The sequence below is a fragment of the Zonotrichia albicollis genome, chromosome 3 (genome assembly GCF_047830755.1).
Source record: "Zonotrichia albicollis isolate bZonAlb1 chromosome 3, bZonAlb1.hap1, whole genome shotgun sequence".
NCBI lineage: Eukaryota > Metazoa > Chordata > Aves > Passeriformes > Passerellidae > Zonotrichia > Zonotrichia albicollis.
In genome coordinates, this window is record NC_133821.1 from 54,505,208 (window position 1) to 54,527,925 (window position 22,718).

At 36.3% G+C, this 22,718-nt stretch overlaps 1 protein-coding gene across 6 annotated transcripts in view; it reads right to left on the reverse strand.

The window, feature by feature from the left end:
• SIPA1L2 (signal induced proliferation associated 1 like 2) overlaps nt 1-22,718 on the reverse strand; it is a 125,822-nt gene that overhangs the window by 94,693 nt on the left and 8,411 nt on the right. For all 6 annotated transcript variants that reach the window (XM_074537488.1, XM_074537487.1, XM_074537484.1 and 3 more), the window contains exon 2: nt 4,683-4,755. The gene's annotated coding sequence lies outside the window, so the exon portion shown is untranslated. The remainder of the gene's footprint in view (nt 1-4,682; nt 4,756-22,718) is intronic.

Sequence of the window (22,718 nt, forward strand, 5' to 3'; positions counted from 1 at the left end):
ACAAAGGATTTCAATTAAGATAATTTACTATTCAGCTTTCACTTTGTATAAAACAATAATACCAAAGCACTTTACTGAAATAAATTAGATTACATTATTTAAGGAATCAGGATGGTTTGCATCCTTTCCTCCCTCCCTCCCTCCCTCCCAACAACTTCCTTTCAACTCTTTTTATTTGTTTATTAAGCCATTTTTTCGGGTTTTATACATCTGTTTAGTTAGAACTAGTGGCAGTTCTAACTAAACAGAACTGCCACATCAGCCTCTTCCTCAAAGAAAAAATAAATACTACTTTTACTGAGGGCTAGGGAAAGAAAGTTTAACACTAGCTTCTCCCAATTTTTTTTAAATTAGCCATCTCTTTCCCTTCTAAGACTCATCACTCTTCAGTCTGTTCTTGATGCTAACTATCCTAACCAACCTGCCAACAGTCCTTTTTTCCCTCTATTCTCTCTCCAAAACAGCTAACCCAAAATGCATGTTAGTAAGCTCTTCCATTTTTCCATTGTTATTTTACCTTGACTTTTATTTTGGAAGACCACACTAATGCTTTTTCTTACTGTTATCTTTTGATTATTTAGAGTGATATAGCATTTGAAGAGGTGAGAGAGTCGTACTTCTTTCCAAGCTCCAGTAAGCTAAATGGGAAGATCCAAACAAACTAATAAATCTTTTCAGAACCACAAACTTTGTGTAGCACAGGGCACAGAGACATAACATAGCACAGATATTTTTTTGGCTCACTGCCTTTAGGAACCAAAATAGCCCTCTCCCTGAACTGATCAGTCCTGCCAGATTTGTGGCAGTCAGAAGGGAACCAGACTGGGAAAACCAACTCTGTAGATTGGTATTATTTTACCAATACAAACAAACAACTCATAGAATTACTAGTATTTTGTAGTATGTCACCCAATAACTTTTAAGCAAAACATTGGTTCATTTACCCTACAACCTTTCCACTCAGGTGGCAGAACTATTAAGACTATGAGCCATTCCAAAACTGAAGAACATACACCTTGTAAGATAAAGCAGCTTGATATTTTATTTATACCTGAGTATATTTTAATTCTTCTTATAGAGGAAATAAAGAATAACAATTTTGAGATCGAAAAGGTGTATTTGAGACATCAAACACCATACAAAATTACTGAATATATTATATTTCTATTGACAAAAATGGTATGTGCCTATCAGCATTCCTAGCTAGTTATTTTTCACTTACTTGTTAGAGCTAAAATTCCATCATCAGTCCTTCATCCCATCTGGAGTATTGTGTTCTGTACTCCCCCAGTACAAGAATGACACAGAAGTATAGGGACAAATCCAGAGAAGTGTCACTAAAAATGACTGAGGGATTGAAGCATCTTTCACGTGAGGAATGGCTGAGGGGGCTGGGGCTGCTCATCCTGAAGAAGAGAAAGCTCAGAGAGGATTTCCCCAATGCCTAACTGGGGCCATGAAAGGCAGAGAGACTCTCCTCATGGGTGTTCAATGCCAGGATAAAGGGAAATAAGACAGGAAATACATGAAACTCCACCTACACATAGGAAAATGCCCTTTGACTGTGAAAGTCAGACAACAGAACAGGTTGCCCAGACAGGTTGTGGAGTTTCCACACTTGAAGATATTTAAAATCCAGCTGGCCTTGACCTGTAAGCAGGGATGGTTGACTATGTGATCTCAAGAGGTGCCTCTACATTTCATCAATTCTCTGAATTTTCTAATATAGTTTAGCTTCTGAAAACAATTTGCACCAAATGCACACCATGTTTTCTGTGAAAAAGTTACATCATGCCATACATATATTATCAGGCCAAATTTACTGCTACACATTTTTTGTTTGCATTAGTTTCTGAATATATGGTATGTTTATGCTCAAACTACACTGTCCTATCTATGCCCATATCACAACTACCAACACACACAAACTGTCAATAGATGATGTTTTCATTGGCTCACATAAACATGTAAGCCTTTAGATGCCAGTTCATGCCCAGATCACAAAAATACTTCCAAAATACCAAACGATAAGATTGGATTGGGTGTCTCATGTAAACGTGTCTCTATGAAATAACTATCAAAATTATTACATAAATAGTGCCTCAGTAGCTAGTAGAGTTCAGTCTATCAGTAACTGGAGACAAAGAGGAATGGGTTTAGTTTTTAATTTATTTATTATTATGAAAAGGAAACATGCTACTGGATGCAAAACTAAGACTAAATGCTGCATTTAGGTTTCCTGACTCTATATCTACATCATATATTTGGACACATCCTTCCAATGAAAACATATCCCACAAAGCTGATGATAACTTAGGCAATATAATAAGTTTATCACTTGAATCTGACATATTCTGCATGGATGCACACCCTTCAATTTTATTATCTGTTGCTCTGCCTTAAAAGTACCTGTACAGTGCAACGTAGGCAGCTGCGCAGTTGCAACAGCTTAACAATGTCATGTAAGTAATTCAGATTCCTTTTTAAATTATTGCAATTGTAAGCACTTTTCAAACATTTAGTTTTGTGTAACCAATTTTAGAATGCCTCTTAAAGAGAAATTTCAAACGTGTTTTACTTTTTAGTATTACCATTCTTTAAGAAATCATTAACTATTTAGCTTGGGAAATAAAACCACTATCAGTTTTCTACAACTAAAATAATTTCCCATCTATCTTCTTATGCCTGTACTTATGATGATAAGAAAGAGCGAATAAATTTTTATGGTCTACAAAATCACATATTTCAAAGTCCAGATTATCAAATCTGCTAATCAGTACCATAATTGCAAAATACATCAAAAGAACTATTTTGGCATAAAGGTTTTGTCTGGATTATATGGAACAAAAAAAAAAAAAAAAAAAAAAAAAAAAAAAACCCAAAAAAAACTGATGTGTATTTATTTCAGGGGTGAGCAAATCACAAGTTTCTTCTCCTAGCTTAAACAGCAATATTCCTTATTAAATACCTTTCAAATTATGAAAGAAAAGCAATGGACCTTATTAGACATCAGCAACCATCATTCTTTTTGCAGCATTATTATATTATACCTACTACTACCCTGAACCACAAAAAGAGGGCCAAATATACAAATTATATCTTTCAGGTTCTTCCAGATTTCTTTAAACATTGGTCAACTTTACAGCCAAAAGATAAAGCAAAGGCAATACAAAAGTGGTTAGCACACAATTCTAGACTAGAAATACTAGTGTTCTCTTTCACTACATTAGCATTATTCAGATGAAGATATTATTGACAACAAACAATGCAAAATATGCTACAATATTGTCCTCTAAGCCTGACTATTTCCAAAGTCAAACACATTGTTTATATGAAAAGTAGTAGGTAAGATTTTCAGAGATATGTTCTACTCTGCCATTAATAAAGCAGAGCTTCATCAGGCTCAGTAACACAGGAGTCTAGTGATATTATTGTGTATTACAGAATTGACCATTTATTGAAAAAATGCAGTCTCAGATGAGAAGAGGAAAAAAAACTATTAACCTGATGTGAGCAAAGGGAGACACTTAAAATCTGATAAACAACAACACAGATATTGAGCATCCACCTAGTTTAACAGCTGCAGCACACAGAGGGCTGAGGGGCTCAGGTGGCTGAACACAAAGTTCAATCTTTTCTCCTGCATCAAGGCATGTGGCAAGCATGGCAAGGAAGATCAATTATTCAGACTCTCCTAAATCTATGATTCTTTGAATAGGCTGACAAAAAACAATTATCTTACTTCATACAAATCTCTGAATGCATAATGAATTTAAGATAAAACTTTTTAAAATTCTTGTTTCAGAATTTTTTCCTCCCTGAAACAATATGTAGTTGGAAATGAAAGTTAAAAGTTTTACTGATGTCAGAAATATGATAGAAACAAAACTACTACACTGAATGTCTTCAGATGATAGACTGTGTTCAGCCAACATGAAGTATTTCTAAGCCTGAGCCATATCCTAGAACTAAAACCAATCCAGTTGAGCTAGATCAAGGAGTTTGTAGAGAGAGGAATTTGGCTTCTCTGATGCATTACAGAACACAATAATCCTTCTGTATAGTAACAGCTGTATAGTATTGATTATATCCTACACTTCAATATTAATGAGAGGCAATCTGCCAAGTTACAGATTTCAAAAAAAAGGCTGAACTTTCTCTAGAGACAGGTTTTGTTCAGCCTGAACACAGGGGACACCTTACAGCAGCCTTCCAGTAGGCAAAGGGGGTTACAAGAGTGCCAGAGAGGGACGTTATACAAGGGCATGAAGTGATAGGACAAAGGCGAATGGCTTCAAACTGAAAGAGGGTGGGTTTAGATTGGATATTAAGAATAAATCCTTTACTGTGAGGGTGGTGAAACACTGAAACAGGTCATCCTGAGAAGCTGTGAAAGACCAGGTTGAATGGAGGCAGTGGAAAGTGTCCTGCCTATGACAGGGATGTTGGGATGAGATTATCTTAAAGTCCCTTCCAACCCAAAGCATTCTGTGATTCTTTATTCACTTGTACATCCAGCCACATAAATGATTATCTTAGGGGTTTTTAGAGTGCCTTAGGTATCCCTAGGAAATACCATTTGTGAGATGTCAAACATCAAGAAAACAGCACAACTGCATTTTTACTTAAAAGTACTACAAGCATAGTAAAAACATATTTGCCATCAGCCAAATTTGGCTTACCTTTGGCTAGAAGGGTTCACAAAGGATGCCAACTTCAGTCACTCTTTTTCTGATATCACCAAAATGGAGATACCTGCAAGTCAAATGAGAAAGATTTATTGGTTTTGGGTGAACATGTCCCCTTATGATATTAAAGGATAAGTTAAAAAAAAACTTCAATAAACACTAGTGTAAAATTAAAATCTACTAATTTCTACATAGAAATAAAATAAGAAGAACAACTCACTGGCTTTAAAAATCAGCTTAGTTTCATATGTATGTGTTGCAACAAAGAATTTAAAGGTGTTATCTGTGCAAGTTCCTGGCAATAACTGGAAAAAAACCGTTGCTAGGGCAAAGGGTCGTGAGCCAGTAGGTGCTGAACCATCAGACTCTTTCATTATGGCTCTGCTTCAAAGGTTATGATAAAGGGCCCACAGCTATTCCTACAACTGTACTGTAAAATGCAAGTAGCCTAATGATATTTTCAATTACAGGGATGAGGAAAAGTCATGAAGTTCCATAAAATGTTTTGAGAGAAAAGAGTAGTGAGTTGATCCAGAAGGCTTAGAAACATGCTCTGAGATTCTGTGGGACAACTTACAGCCAAGAAATTATCTAACACTGCAAAATTTATATTTGACAATTTTATATTTGCTTCTGAACAAAGGAAAATAAATGCATATGTAGAATAAAAATATTTTAGCTAGGTCTGTCTGATCAACATTAGAGAAAGAAATCACAAAACTATCAGCAAGGTGATTTGTCTATTTTATATCAGAGCCAACAAAGTTTCAAAAGGAGTTAGTTTTACCATGATCTAAGACAGTAAAATCTGGCTTGAAAATACACAATGTTATATTCATACTGAAAGAAAGGAAAAAGAACACACACACAGCAGGAACAGGTGTTATTTCCTGTACTAAATCACCACCATAGGGACAAAAATAATTCTAATAGGTATTTTACAGAATAGTGCATACAATGGAAAAGAACACAAAGCCTCAAAATCAAACGTCAGCTGCATATCTAGGTATTATAGACACCAGTAACACAAACAAAGTAACACAAACAAACAAAAAGCCCATACAGATGGAATGCAGGATAGTTCACTGTTATCCTCATTCTAGGTCTAGCCAAAACTATGCAACCCTTTAAGTCTACTTTCCCCAGTATGCTCACACTAGCAAAAACAAAACACCCAACTCCTGGTGCACTTACAACCTACAACTTGAGCAATCACCTTGGCCAGTGCAGTTCTCATAGGAAAGCTAAAAAAAATCCCTAAACTCTATCAGTAGCAGTGTTGACCAGCATCATCAGATAACTAATCTGTTTGCCAACAGAAGACACAATTAAAAACCCCAAGATATTAAACAGAAATTTCTCATTCCTAACCTAAAAATTACACCTGAAGAAAACAAATTTCTCAGATAAACCTCAGTCTAGTAAAATCTGAAACTAAAGTCATAGTAAATACTGAAAGTCAAAAGTAAAAACATTAGAAGAAAGCAACTGCAAAATTAAAACCAAAGGGGTTTTTTTTAGAATGACTTAGAAATCTGGTCCATTTTCCAATAGAAACTGCTTCCAGTTTTCTTTAAATAAGGTTATGAGAATATTATAATTATTAGCATTGTTTTTCTCACAAAAATAAAAAAGTAATCATATATTCAAATCACTGGAAAAAAGCAAGCTTCAAAACGTCTGTCTCAAAGACAGTTTTTAAATTGTCCATTTATCAGAGGAAAAAGTGGAATCAATTGATCCTCAGAGTAAAGTAGGATTTAGAGGATTATGTTACTCTTTTGTGAGGCAGCCAAATGGGAAAACATTAGGCCTTGTCCACATACTAATTTTTTTCTTTAATCCAAAGTTCTTATACAGAACACTGAATCAGGAAAAGAATTTAAGAATTGAGAAGAAAAATGTTATATATTCCAAAAATAACTTCTTATTTCACCAGTATTCAAAAGTTTTCTTTATAACATCTTGCCCCCACATTCATTAAGGTCTACAAATGGAAAATAACCTCAAAATTTCAAGTAATGTAGGTTCCTTTAAGCTCACATAAAGTAACAAATTACAAATCAGAAATGATGATATGCCTATTTTCTTTCATGTACTTCAAAACTTATTTGTAGTATTGGACACGATAAAGCTGCTGCACAGTAAGTCATTATCACAGATCTGTTTGTCCTGGACATCTCATCTTTTATTGCTCGTGGAGTTATATGTGGGTTGCTTTATTCTCCAGGATGCAATAATGGATTTCATTTGTTGGTTTCTTAATCTTTATCTGAATGTCTAGTGGAACTGAAAACCAGTACCTTGTTTCTACAGGAATTGTCACCAAGGAAGTCAAGTTGGCAAAAGAGAAGGCAAAGAAGAGTTCACACTGAAAGATACTGAAATGCAGGCAGAAATAATTTCTGCATAGGAAAGTCAATCCTTGTTAGTAGCCCTGTTTGGCAAAAAGTCAGACTTTCCTAACTGTGGTTTGCCATATACTGCACCTAATTTTCGACTGCAAAAAAAGTATTTTTCTGCATGAATATGTAGTATTATTTATGTCCCAGTCTTTTAATATTTTCTATTCCTATTTTTTTCTGTTATAGGAAAAGGAGAAAGAAAGAATAATATCAGTACAAGCTCTCTAGTTTTCCCTGGGCAAGTTTAAAAAGTTTTGTCTATTTAGAAGAAATTGATTCCAGAAAGAATGGGCAAAGAGGCAGGATCCTCATCGGGAAAGCCTAGTTCCAAGCGGCTTCTTAGTGCTCCAAAACACTGTACAGATGGTCACTGCTGAGATGAGCTCCACAGCATGTTCGGTATGTCCAGAATATCAACCTGACACAGTCAATCTACCCAGCAAGTCCAATTTACCCTGGACACACTCAATTTACATTGTAGGAGCTGCATTTTTGGTGGGACATCCAATTAAAAATAAATTCCATGAAGGAACACAGAGGCTAGCTAATGCCTTGTCAAGTCACTTGTTCTCAACTGTGGGATACAGCGACATCAGAAAGTGTCTTCAGCACTCCAGACTTTCAAGAAGAAAGTTTGACCTTCCCTCTACACCTAGACCAAGTCTCATACATGACTGTAGGAGACCTTTTTGTAATAAGAGGCTGTGTTTGTTCAAGCCCCTGCCTTGAACAAAGAATTAGAAAACTACAGAGAGAAAGCAAACAAGCAGACTGACAATTCTGGCCCAGAAGAACAGAAATCCAAATACAGGCAGCAAAGGATTCCTTTTCTTCTGCTGGGACAAAGACAGGGCACATTCTCCTTTCACCAAGACACGCCAGAAGATACACAACTCTCGGCTGCCTTTGACAAACACAGATGCACATACTGCAGCCTTATTTGCCAACCTAGGCTGAAATACCCAGACATCAGGATTTCTGTGTGAGGAAGTGGACCCATCACACAAGAAAAAAACACCCATCATTTCTTTAACAGCTAATACTGCTATTAAAGCTTTTTGTATTTAAGCACCCCTTTTGAAAAAATGGAGTTCAGCATCTATTAAGCAAACAAGATTTTTTACTTTCTTCTTTCCCATACTTACAACTGCCTTTTCATGATATTCAAGTACTAAGAATCTTGAACTTAATATATAGAGCACAAGAAATGACAAAAACTGCTCCAATACATTTCCATTTTCAAGTATGACTTAAGTACAAGAACTGCAGATAAAAGTGATACAATCAATGACAAGATTTTCCTCTACCTACTCAATTTTATTGGCAAAGCTATTGTCAGTCCTATCATCTTATACACCCAAGATTTCAAGAAAGCTATATTATTCCATAATACTTAGGCAGAGTTTAGAGTTAAATACCTCATCCACAATTCTTACTGGCGATAAAGACTCTTGCTGGTGCTACACAAGATAAATGAAAATCAAATAGCTATTCAGAGAAATTAATTTTGTAACACAGGCCAGGCAATCTTTTATAAGATTGCCGAGTTCACACCAGAATTTAGTGAATATATTTCATATGTGAAGCAGAACTTTGAAAATATGTACTCTCTACAAGTACATTGGAAACCATTACTTCCATGAAAAATCCAATTATGACACTTGTCCAGCAAAGACAACCGTACTTCAAAGACATCAAAACCAGATGTGCAAAAGTAACTTGAACATCTATCTAAAAGTACAAGTATCAAAACTGCTTGTTTATAAATAAAAGCCATACTGCATCAGCTCTTAGTGTAGTCTCTCTCTGATCTAGTTCTTACAGTGATCACAGGTTACACAAAGGATTTGGGATCAAACCACAGCACTCCATGTCCTACCTCCTGCTTTGATTTCAGCAACTAATGGGAGCATCTAGCACTTTAAAGGGGCAAGACTGAAGTGATTGCATGTATTTTGCCGTGAATTTCCTCTCCAAGTACTAAACTCAATTTAACTACATATAACTTTCCGTATTCCCAACACAATAGACTGATCTCTGTAAAGGCCTTTTCCTTCCTTTCATACAGAAAATATCCTGTAAATAGCTTATTTCCCACTCTCTAAGTGACTCCTGTTGTTTACAGGAAGGAAAAGGAACAGAAATCTTGCCATAAACAGTGAGAGCTAAAAAGTTCTGTTTCACTTCCTCCTGTGCAGGTGTTTCATACAAAAAATCTATTGTAATTCTTCATTTCAGGGAGAAAACATTTTGCTTCTTTTTGAAATACAGACTGAGAAATAGAAAACAATAAGGTTAAGGAAGTAGCAGCATGCTTTACTGTGAAACAAAGCAAAGATATACAATCACCATTGCCATAAAACTTGTGAAATCCCTGGCTTTGCAGACAGCAATTATTTTACATGTTGACTTGTAAACTGGGCTTTCCTTCTAAATCCATAAGTTCATTCTTAATTTTTTGCTGCCCAGATAAATGTGTAGAGGTTGATGTTCCAGATGTCTTTGACAAAAAAAAAAAAATCCAACTCCAAAACAACACAAAAAACAATACCAAACTCCTCCCTTTTCTGTCAAGGTAGTTGATTTTAATACCAATGCTGCCCACAATGCTACAATGTCCATTTAACACCCAGAACGGAATTCCCTAGCAACAGATCCTGCTTGAACTCTATATTCTAAACTAAAGGGACAAGGACAATGAAAAATAACTTGTGTTCGTTCAAGATGTATGGCATCTCTGTTTGTACACTTGTTTTTCAGTTTCAGAAATACCAACATCCACCACAGTAAGAATTACATTCATCTCTCTAAGAGCTGCAATTCTCTATTGCCCACTGGTGTGTGGAAAACTCAAATTCTAAAAGAAGTCAAGCACGTGAGGGCACTAATCATCTTACAGGCCACACATATCACCCAGTTCAAAAGGAAATTGAGAACTTTATTACATAATATCACAACACACCTATCACAGATGCTGTCACAATATAAAATTATATAAAATATAAAAATATTATCACAAGCTTATATTTGCCTCTCTGAGGAAGGGATACCTTATTTGATCCAGGCTGGCTGAACCTCACCAGCTACAGGTCAGATTACAGATATTTCCCCATCACAGTAAATGCTGTTCCTAGTTCTACGTACCAGTCCCTGTACAGGCAGCAAAGGAGGGATGCCTTCCCAGTGGATGCACTTCCAAACTGTTCTACCTGAGCTGCACAGGGAACAACATTAATTTACCAGTGAGCACACTGCCCAAACACCCATTTCCTATCTTAAAGCAACAGTAAGCCAGCTGGAAGGAGTGGATGGGCCCAAGACACACTGAGGGTCATCAGATAAATCACCACTGTTTCAATCAAAGCCAGTGTTCCAGTGAAACATGCAATTACTTGGAGTTCGTTAAAAGCAGCTTTCCATATTTTGTGATCAGTTACCTGGGAAAACAAATTACATCACTGCACTGTGGATACTTAAAGAAAGATTTGCTAATTAAGCACAATTAATTACACAGCAGCACTAATTTGAAAAGCAATCTCCATTCATCTTTTGTCTGCTTAAGTCTCAGATTGACTGCTGAGAATAATTATTTATAGAACCTGCAATTTTGGATGATCCTTTCTCTGAGAAGGATAACAAAGAGCACTGGCTAAGAAACACATAAGGTGAACAGCAAATGTACACAACTGACACACTCTCTAATATAAGTGCCAGCATAAATAGATCTATCCTTAGGCTATCAGAATTTCCTTACATACACTCAAATGCAACTATAGCTTCATCCTGAACATGACAAAAAATCCACTAACCCTGCTCTGACCTGAAAGAGCTCTACCACATTTAGAATATAACCCCAGGTAAAGAACATTCCTTATTACAAAAACAGAAAAGGTAATCTTGAGATAGGTTTACCTTCTGATCTGACTTTTTAACTGGGAAAGGATCTGTGCTTAACATCAAAGTTATTTTGTCAAAGATGAACAGAACACCCCACAATGCCCATCATTTCCATAGATGTCTTTTTACTTGCAATAAATCTGCAATTAATATGGAATGTAAGTATCTTTAATAAAAGGTAATAAGCATAGAGCTTGATCTTTCTCATTTGTATTTTCAACATGACACTCCACACACAGCTATCCCCATACATAATGTGAACATCATCTTCATTCCCACCTTTATTTTTCTCCTATGAAACAATGTTCAGCTCCAGGCATCCTTTTCTCCCTTTGCAATACCTCATTTTGACAGCAAAGCAAAAGCATGTAATAAGCAAGATCACAAAGAAAGCACGAAACAATATCCATTCTGGCACCACCAACTATCAGGTTTGGACCACCAATTATAGAAAATACAATAGATGAGAGAGATTAAATAGTATAGCTATTTTCAGGAATAGTTCAACATTTAGCCCTAATAGTCTTTTGTTCCTTGTTTGGTTGGGGGTTTTTCTTAGGGTTTTTTTTGTGTGTTTTTTTGGGTTTTTTGTTTTGGGGTTTTTTTGTTGGTGCTTTTTTGGTTTGTTTGTTTGGGGGTTTTTTTTGTTTCTTTGTTTGGTCTGGGTTTTTTTGTTTGATTTGTTTTATTTTCAACTTTGCATTATGCCAAACTTAATTACAGAAGAGATAAAGGGCTTAAATGTGAGTAGTCTGGTATAATCACAGCAAAGCTGAGTACCACACCTCACAATGAAAGAGACAGGGGCTGTTGAATTCCGTGCATTTTCAGAGTACAGCAGTAAGACATGTGCATCTCCTGAATACAAAAAAATAGAAATATCATGAACATAAGTATGCTGAAAATATTAACCATAAAGGAGAATTATCAGCCTGGAAGTGAAGTTACTAAACAAGGCAGAAGTTATTGGCTTCATCCACAGAAAAGCAGATTAAAAAAAAATTCAGCTGGATGATGAGGTAGCATCTGACTATTTCAATTAAAGATAAGTGAAATATGGCAGCTGACTTGGAGCAACAGCTTAAAAGCAGGAAAGACACAAAAATTACTCACAAGTCATAAAATGGGTGTGAAAAAACCCCATAACTATATCACAGTGTTGTGAATGCTATTCACAGAAATAGCATGAATACTTTTCTATATTACTTCCATAGGTCTGCTTAATACTTTATTTATCATTGGCATTTCTCTGAGGTGGAAAAACACTTTTTTGCCATTTTTGAGTAGAAAGTAACATTATTAAGTGCTATGCAAAAACCCAAAGCATTTCTTTATCAGCTCTGTTTTCATCAAGCATGAAAACTAAGATGATTTTCAAATACAATCAGTGGAGAGGAATTTTTTTATTATTACTGTCTCTCAAAAACAAGAGTAGAGTTTTGTGCATATCATTTGTAAATGACTTCATGTTTGTAGCATATGCTTTTTGACAGTGTCGCTTGCTTTTTCAAATATACACATGAGCCAGTCATTTCAGAATGAGGTAATAAAAGGGTTAAAAGACGAAGAAAAATCTAATAATCTTAAGTTTTGGAGTGGCTGAGAGGCACTTCTGGAAGTCATGCAGTCCAATCTTCTGCTCATCAGAATGGAAATGGTAAGGCATGGCCAGGTCTTGCTGAGTGTTCAAGATCTCCAGGGATGGAAAATGCAGCCATGACTCCAGGCAGTCTGTCCTGGGCCTGTACTGGCCTCCTGGCAGTGTGCTTCCTCCCTCTGACCCCAACACACCATACCAGAGTTTGGGGCCAGTCTGGGGACAGCGGACAAAACTCACTTCTATCCTTTTGTGGAACTACCCCCAAGCATCTATGGGATACCCTTGGGTCACTCAGGACCTGCTGCTTTGTCAGAGTGAGCAAGCCTAGCTCTGTCAGCTTCTCCTGCCATCTCATTTTCTCCAAGCAAGGCCCTTTGACCCCTTCTTGGTGCTCTTCAGTTTCTCAACATCCCTCTTGAAATGCAGGGACTAAAATTAGATATTTAGCATAAATCAAGATCTTTAACATTTCATCCAGCTCTCCTACTGAAATATCCAGCAATGTAAACAAAGTAGTTTGCAGAATTTGGAAATGAATTCTTCATTCAATTATAGCCTCATAGTGTATTCCTTACACACTGAACCCACGCATTTGATTGAAAATCCTATTCAAAATTCTGGAAACCTCTTCCAGCCTTCACTCTGAAACAGCACTGAAAAGATTGACAATGCCCAGAACTGCATTTGAATGTCTCCCATTTCCCTCAGAATATCAGAGGCAAAAATAGCATAATTGGTCATCAACTTCATTCCAAGAATATGAGTCTTAGAGTTTACTACTATTGCTTTTTATAGTCAACACTCATTACACGGTGTTTATGGCCAGATTAAACACAAACAACACAAAATGAAGAGGAATAGACAAGGCAAATACACAACAGAAGAGAAAGATTTAACAGAGATTCTTTCAATCTATACCAAGACCTGAGCTGGTATGTACACTACAATATGCTGTAACAAGAACATTACCCCTCTTAGGTCAAGAGGGGCTAATCTGGACGCAGTCCAAAACCTTCAGCATCCCAAATAACTTTCATCTATATCCATAGATGAGCAAAATTTGGTGACAGATTTTTGGGTACATGTTTATTCTAATTACACAGAGGTCAAAGAAAGTTTGACATAGACTAAAATCATTTCACCCATTAAGTGAATTGAAAAGAACACCTTTTTTGAAGATTGTAACACCAGATGTTTCAGGATATGGTAGCTGCCTCATATTAAAAAAAAGATTGAAGCTCAATAAAGTGTGAATTTTATATAACAACTTTGATTTGAGTAAATATTTTTGGGAAGTTGGAATGGGACCATAGATCTTTACAGGCTCAAAAAATTACAAATTAATTCTTCTTTGATTACTTTTGACTAAGGAAACATTTTCACTACATTTTGGATTCCCATCACAACTAGAGCCCAATATACTTACACTACAGGCCAGGTAGGGTATACTCTGTTTGCATGACCAAAAAAAGAAAAAATATTTGTTCACCACCCTTTCACTCATCCAAAGTTCCTGACCTGTTACTAAATAAATAATTTATATAACCTGTTGGGGGTCAGGGGAAACTGTTGGTTTTGTTTGGGGTTTTTTGTATTGTTGTGTTTCTCTCCTTCTCCATCCTCAACCCCCAGGCATTGGTGCAGTGAAGTCTCCTTCACAAAGCATTTCAAATGGGGGCAATTACAATTACCACTTCAAATGCTATTTCCCAGAACTTTTTTCTTTACTGAATGGCAGAACCAAATTAAGTAAAAACTTTAGCTTAGTCTCTGGTCAAGATTACCTCATTTTGATTCCTTTTCCATTTATGTTTGACAGATACTTTTTCTCTTCTATTACAGAAAACCGCCAGAGAATTTTGATTGTACAGGTTTTCCAGTTTAAATTTGTAAGGTCATCGTTCTTGCAGATGAGACTTCAGTAACTTATTTAAAATATGGCACAGTTTGTACAGTTCTGAACAAAAAACACAGTTTGTTTTTCAGACATGCCTAAATATGCCAGCCTGCCAATCAAACCAAAAGCCTCCCAAAGGCACTATTGCACAAGAAGAGAGATGAAGAGAGGCATGGATAATAGCATGGTTCCTGTAAAAAAATTGCTAAGAGCCAGGTTTGTTTGCTGTACCAGAAATATGTGAAAGCAATGCTTTTCAGGATTTTTTTTTAGATTTTACTGCCTGGGGAATAAAAAAAAAAAAACATATCTAAATTATTGAATAATTAGCAGGGATAAAATTTTCACTTCTCCATGTGCCACATACAGCAGCTTTTTCTCCTTCAGTAGGATAGACCCTGGGTTTGTGTATTTAAAATGGCCATCTGCTTCTGAACTTAGACAAATGCACTTAACTGTGGACTAGTTACAGATATTCAGTATTTGACAAACAGGAGTAATAGCCACCTATGACAGCAGTGAACAAAACAAAGTTGGCTAGAAGACAAATCCTCTCCCCATAATTCTACACACAATTACATGGTTTAGATACCAGCACACATCAAAGCAATAAAAACAGTGTTAAAAAAGGCATTTACACTCTTAAACTTAAAATCCACCAGTTAAGATTTTACAAATTTCAGCACAATTCACATACGACCTAATCTACATCTAAATAAACCAAGAGGAAGCAGATTTTGGACACATTTATTTAAGAAAATCAAAATAAAATACAAAACTAGGAGCCTCATTTGGATAATATCAATATATTCAATTAATTTTCTGTAAAAGAAAATTAATTACCACATTTATACAAAGACAACAACACATTCTCTCAATGTGTGTTTTTTAAGCCACAAATTTTAAATTTTTTTCCCCCAAACATTAATTACAGGCATTCTGCCACCTAGTAAAGGTTGAGCAGGGCCTTGCCACCCGGCCATGCCACATCTGCCTCAAAATCAAGTCTCCCTCATTCACCCAGCACATTGGTCTGCCATGCTGTTGGCACAGGCTTTCGGTCCTGTTAAAAAATTCAGTAAATCAGAGGAATTTAACCTAACTTGAAACAAACTTGCAAGGCTGTTGAAGTTCTAGAAACACATCCTTTATCTCAGCCACTGAATCAAAACTAAACAAAGCTTTCTATGATGAAGCTTCAATTGCTCCTAGGAAGAAGACTGGAGTAAAATATTGATTTACAAATATTTCAAAACTGTGTTTGCCACCACATAATTTTATCTCAATAAAAATTACATATTTACATAACAATTTTTACTCATTAAGGTTGTATGATTTATTTCGTGCTGAAAATGGCAATAAAATGAAAGAGTAATAAAAATGTGCAGCCAAACAGTACAACATTTCTACCAGGAATAGACATCTAGAAATAAAAAAAAATAAATTCTAAGTCATAAACATCACAGACCAAGGATCAACTGTCTCCTTCTGCTGACTTATAAACCCAAGACCAGTAACAGAAGTCTCACCAGTGCCGTGTTTCAGATCTGAGAGTTTTGCTTCTTTTGCCCACTTGGAACAGACAATGAAAGACTCACTCATAGTTATGCCTTATTTCTCTTCCTGCATTTCAGAGGTGTGCACAGGCACCCAAGCATACACACCCAAGCCACTCACCCCTCTCACATGCAGCAAAGATTTCCCTGCTCCCCAACCCAAGATCATTACTGGTGTTTTATTTCTTTCCATGCTCAAGACAACTGTTCGATTGCAGTATACACACTTTGCCTGTATCACAAATATCCTAAATATCACCCAGCATGTCTTCTCCCTTCCCACTAAGGGACAGGATTTCTTGTTTCAATCATGATTATCACCTGTAGGATTTTTAAGCAGCTCACGCTTTTAAGAAAAATCAGGTACACAACTGCTTTCTGCAGAAAACCAAAGGCTTTACAAGTTAACCTACATTTAGAAGTATAGACAAAAAGAAACAAAGAAACAAAAGGAACATAAAATACTATCTAATATACTTTGGATATGAAGAGAGCAGAATATTTTTGCTTGAAAATTTTTTTATCCCCTACCACATGAGAAAAATAGCATCTAGTGTTAATTACTGAAACAAACATACTTTGAAAACTGACCATGAACTTCGAAAACACAGAAAGGTCAGAATTCTAGACCTTGGCATTCCAATGGGACAAATGGTCAATAATCTTGCAGGCCTCAGACTCTGCTTTAGATAAAAATCAGACTAAGACAGTGGGAGTAAGTCCAGGCACAGGCTTTGTCCCCTTTGTACTGAAAGTGACAGCTGAAAAGAATCTGTATCAGCCAAGCAGGGCAGTGACAGTTCTGTACAAAGAGAGACTCACTCTGCAAGTTTTTAATTTTTTCTCGTATATCCCTCTACCACAAAAGACAGTGTTAAGTTTCAGACACGTTTTTTTGTTCTGTGAAGGCTGCAAGGTTCAGGCATGCAGAGTAGTTACCCACTTGTGGACTACAAGACAAACAGACCATCATTTTGTTACAAACTGCTCACAATATAATAATGGAAAATTATTCTTGGGAAAAAATATAGGAAAATGACATACAAAGCAAGCTTGCAGTGTGCTTGGTATAAATCCCTAATTCTCAAATATTCTACTCAAAATATCAATGATCATAAAATACAGAGCTGCACTCCCATCTGTAATTATCACAGAGCAGTCAGGAAATAACTGAATGGTATTCTTTTGATACAAGGAAAAAAACCCACAAACCCACCACCTAAATTCATCTAATCTAGTGCTTAATGTATAACAATGAAACTTGAAGTGATTTATTTTATTTCAGATGAACAATTATTTTAATCTAGCAAAACCTGAGAGCATTTTGTATAAATTATCATTAACATTTTCATATTTCCCATGTGTTTTTATTCACTTGGTCTTCTCACCCCCCTCAAGAGCACCTTGAACGCACAAATATCCACTTATTCCGCAGCCCATCAGTTTGCGGAGAGAAACTAATGTTAATATAGTAACTTCCCAGAAAACACTGCCATACACCTTACTGCCTCTTAAACATTACTGTTATCAACTCTTCTAATAGGATAATGGCATCTTAATTAACTTTGTTACTCTGTGTACTTGCAGAGTGGAAGTTCTACAAATCGTTAATCTTTGATCACAAACATAATATTAAAACATACCAGTGGCTATGGTAGTCACATAAAAGAGAGGAAAAAAGAAAAGTGAAGCTATTTCTGTCAAGTATATCAGAGTTATCATTAAATTTATGAACAACTTCCAGAGTATATATACTAAATGTTTGTTTCAGGCAAGATGTTAAAATAAGAAAAAAACTCTGATTCTACATGAGACAAAATCTTTCTGTCAAAGTATTTAAAATATTGATGACATAGAAGCTCAAGAGGTTTTCATTGCCACCATACTCAAACATCACACAGTTGTTTCATTTGATTACTTCATCTGTATGATAAAAGGTGCTAGTCCTATAGGTATTAAAGAGGGGGGAAAAATAAAATGACAAGATTTGTATCCTGAAAAGTATTCAGGCATTTTAAGTCCATTAAATAAACAATCCCTCTCCAGCCCCCTCCTCCACCACCACCTTTGTGAACCATATACAGACTTTCTAGTCTTTGGAACCTCCTGCCGAGTTTTTATTTCCTCTGACTGCTGAGACAGAAAATTGTTTAAAGCCCAAGTTGTTTGAAAGGACAGAACACTCTCTATGTCTAAAAAACACTCTCCATCTACTCCTCTACGTCACGCTCCATTATTTTAAAATGCACAGCTGGAAAAGGAATTTCACCAATTTGCCAGTGGTCAAGGGACAACCTGTGGTGTTGGACTACTCAGGGGCTGAGAGCACATCCTCTTGGCAGCAATAAATGGGAAACCTTATGGGTAGGCTGCAAATCTGAGCACACACTTCCCAGCCAGAAGGTGCCCAGGAGCTGACAGCCAGCTGTCTTTCACCAGGAGGTGTGCTCTGCCTCCAGCCTCCACAGGGATAAACCACACACTGGGCCCCTTTGGGGACAGTAAACCACCCAGGGTTTCCGTCAGCTGTGCAGCTGTACCACAGGCCTATGCTTTCTAAGCAAAGAAAAGTCATTTTTTGTTCCACAAGGGGGTAATAGCAAGTCAGTAGAGGGGTGTGGGAGACAGAATAGAGCACAAGTGAAGGGCATGAAAACTTTTACTGCAGAATGAAAGACTCCATGTGGGAGAAGAAAAGTATTAGAGTAGAAATTATGTCATTACAGTTTAAGGAAAAAATGCATTCTAAACAGATTTCTTGGGTTTTAATTTATTGCCAAAGAGGTTGAAGGCCATAAACATTTTATTAGAAGCTCAGATTTTAGGTTTCAAAATATCTCATAACTGCAAGGTTTTATTGTGGTCAGCTCAACTATGAGAATTTTTATGTTGTTGCTATAAATCAGCTGGGCTACTGGCAATTAGTTGCAATTTTGTTGAAAGCTACTTTAAAAGAACAAAAAAAGCCAGAATAGAAATAGAAAAAAGGCAGAGATAGGAAAAAAAGCAGAAATAGAAAAATACAAAGCAAAAATATCAAGCTGTGTTTTTATTTTGGTGCAAGTAACCAAAACACTGGTATGTGACCAAATCTGAGAGTCAAACTACTATAGCAAGCAAAAGTCATAAAAATTAAACATTGAAAAAGTCACCATTACAAGATAGTGCTCTGTAATCATTCCATTAAGATTTTATGTAACAGCCATGCTGCCTTCATGAGGAGAAAAGGGAGAAGAGGGGACAGCCCAAGGAATATGCACTTTTTCCACCTCAAGCTGAACATGAAAAAAGCCTGAAAAATACCTAAAGAGCAAAGTAGGTGCAGCTAATGTAATGCTTTTAAACCTGCAGAACAACACTTCTCAGTCACTTTTCTTAATAGTGTGGGGGGTTTGGTAGGTTCTGTTTATTTAAGTACCCTTCCCATTGAGTAACCATGTCTCAGATTATTCAACTCCATTTGAGTGAGCTTGACAAAATGAAGACACAGTATTTTTATAATTCTGTCCAAGTCATAACAAGTTAGAGAAAATATTTACTTCCTGAATACTGAGAAATAAGTGTTTACTCCAAAAACTTTGGTTCATCTTGCTATTTGCTTTCTTCTCAAATATTCACCTTAAAAATTTGTAAAGCACATCAGCTTCAGCAGTGTTCTTTTCAGCTTCCATTTCTCAATTGCTCTGTCACATTGTGTAGCATTCAGAACTAGAAACACAGTTTCTGTTAAGGTCAAAATTTTATTTGAGTTAGCTTCATGAAAAATATATTTTAAATTCTCTAAAATTTCTCTGTCATGCAAACAAAATATTGTTGAGAGAAAAGATCAGGAGATAACCCTCCAAAGCTTAGTCCTGCTCCAAAAAGAAAATGCCAATGAACAGACTTTTTAAACTCACTAATGAGTTAGTTCTGAAAGTTTTTGTTTCTGAAGACACTGATCTGTACCTATCATCAGTCTTAATGCAATAATTTTGGAGATTCATAAGTTTAATAGAATTAATCTTTGAATTCATTTTTTTTTGCTGAAAGTATGGTTTAAAAAGGACATCTGACTGAGCTTTTCCATGTTCTTCCATTTTCAGCAAAATAAAACCTTCAGAAGGCAAGTCCCAGCTTTCCTTGCCAATTGACAAGCACTATCTATCATGGTTATTTTAACTTAAAGGAATTTTACCCTAAAGGAAATTCTTTCCATTCCCTTTCCTGTTTGTTTTGATTATCTCAGTACGTATTTGCAACCTTGTTCATACTGAAGCTGAATGTTATACAAACACCTGAAATTTTAAACACTTAATAAAATGGATTCTAAAAACCAAAACAGGGATCTGAAGGTCTGGCTCATGCTTTGGTAAACATAGAAATACTTAAAAGTGTAACCACTGTGAAGCTGGATGAGAAAGAGCAGGAATCATCTCAAGCTTCTGGGGTTCTGCTGGGTCTTGTTTATAGCTAATGAAACTAAGAGGTTAAGGATGAACAAAGTGCAAACAGAAGATGTTTCCAGAACTGAACCATTTTAATTTGTACTTTAAAATACTCAAACAAATCACAGAATTTTTTTCCCCTGCCACATAGGTACCTTTAGCATGAGTTATCACAAGTTGCATTGTACTAAAATTAGTAGCCAAAGCAAAAGAACCAAATACAAATCTAAGTTTGACTTGCTGAGAGCCAATTTCAAATTCATATCCTGTTCCTTAATATTAAAACAATCTTTTGGAAGGGATCCAATGGAATTGCTCAATAGAAATTCACACATTCAAATTCTAGTATTGCTAAATATGTTTTAATCAGTGACAAAGTCAGCAAAGTGTATCTGAAGCCAAACCTGAGAGGACATGCTATTCTTCAAACATTTATTTTATTGTTAAGTTCTAGAGTTGTAAAGTATTTAACTGCCAATAATTTATTTGGGAATTCTTGTCTATTGGTTTAAACGAAGAATATACAATATGAGCCTATAATGCAAGACCATAAGGAGTCTTGTAAAAAGATCTTCACAATATTGTAATAGAGAAATATTCTGTACAAATTCTGAGATATGATAAAGTGAAATCACAGTATGCTGGAATAGCAACTAAAATTTTCAATTATCAGAGCAACTGATAATCCCAGAAAATGTTGTGATATTTCATAGATTAATCCACACTGGAAGCCACAACAGTACTGACTTGCTTATGGCTTTGCCCAGTTTAGTCTTAAAAAATATGGAAAGGACGTGCATTTGACAACCTGTGCTACCTGTTTCAGCTCCTCAAGGTCCTTAGGGTGAATTTTATTTGCAGGTGCCAAATCAGAACCTCACCTGTTTTAGGCTGTGACCACTGTCTCTGTTCCTCCTGCCATGTACCCCTGTGAAGGGCCTGGACATGTGTTCTTGATGACCTCTTAGGTATCACCTTGTGAGGTACGCATCCCCTGAACTTTCTGATGTCCAGCCTGTGCAAAGCCATTTCTCTCAGCCTCTCCTTATACGCTCTAAACCCCTCATTTTCCTGGCTTTCCACCAAATTAGATTCCATTTACTCAATGTATTTGGGGAACCAAAACTGGATGGGTGTATCCAAAGTGGTGGCATAAAGAATACTGAGTTTTGGCAACCCACTGGCTCTGCTTCTGCTCATCCAGCCTAGCATGCTGCTGGCATTTGTCACTGGCAGTGAAGCCTGACGTGCTGGCTCGTGTGTCACAATGTGCAGGTCCCTTCCCAGGAAGTCACTCCCCAGCCCATCCTGTGCCAAGGGGTAGGAAGATGCATTTATCCTTGTGGAATGTCATGGGGTCCATTCCACCAGCCTCTCTCAGCTGCAGAGCACTGTCCTCAAATGTGTCAATTACTCCCACAACATGATGTCACATGCAAATTTGGTGAGAATACACTTCATCTCTTCCTCCAGATCAAGGTACTAAACAAAACAGGTCCTAGTACAGCACTCCTCATGTAACTCGTCTCCAGGTGGAATACAAACCACTAAGTGCGATGTTTTGAGCCTGACAATCATGCTTAAAGCCTGGATAAACTGAAGATAAATGATGGTCCAACTGCCATATGCAATATTAAATCTGATCTGATGGCATTTACAGTTTCAGTAGTAGACAAAAAGGTCCCATGACTAAAAATAAGTATATAAAAGATGCTCAGAAACTTCACACAAGGCTATTTTAATTACTGCTTAAGGAAAAAAAAGAAAACAAAACTGAACACAACACAAAACCAACTTCAATAGATTCCTTCCTAACAAGGAAGAACACATGTGACTAAAGAAAAGTATGTTTACACATTAAATATGCATGATGAATGGGTTTAAGTTTCAGAATCTGTAAATACAGTCCATGAAAATAAAAATTAATTTCATCACCCAACCAAGGAAACCTAGTCATTATCCACCATAAATGAGTCATGAAATAGGAAAGTCTTCACACTGTAACAAACAAAGCAATACAAATAATTTCTTAAAATGAAGTTTAAAGTTATTTATCAATTTAATTGATTCATATTATACCTACAGTTATATTATACCTATACCACAGATACATTGACCCCTACTTATGGGATTTCTAGTTGAGCAAATCTCTACCCACAGAAAACAACACTTGCTGAGAATGGGTTATACTGTGGAGTATTTTTCATTCTTATAACTGTGGAGTTTTTTTCATTCTTATAACTGGTTG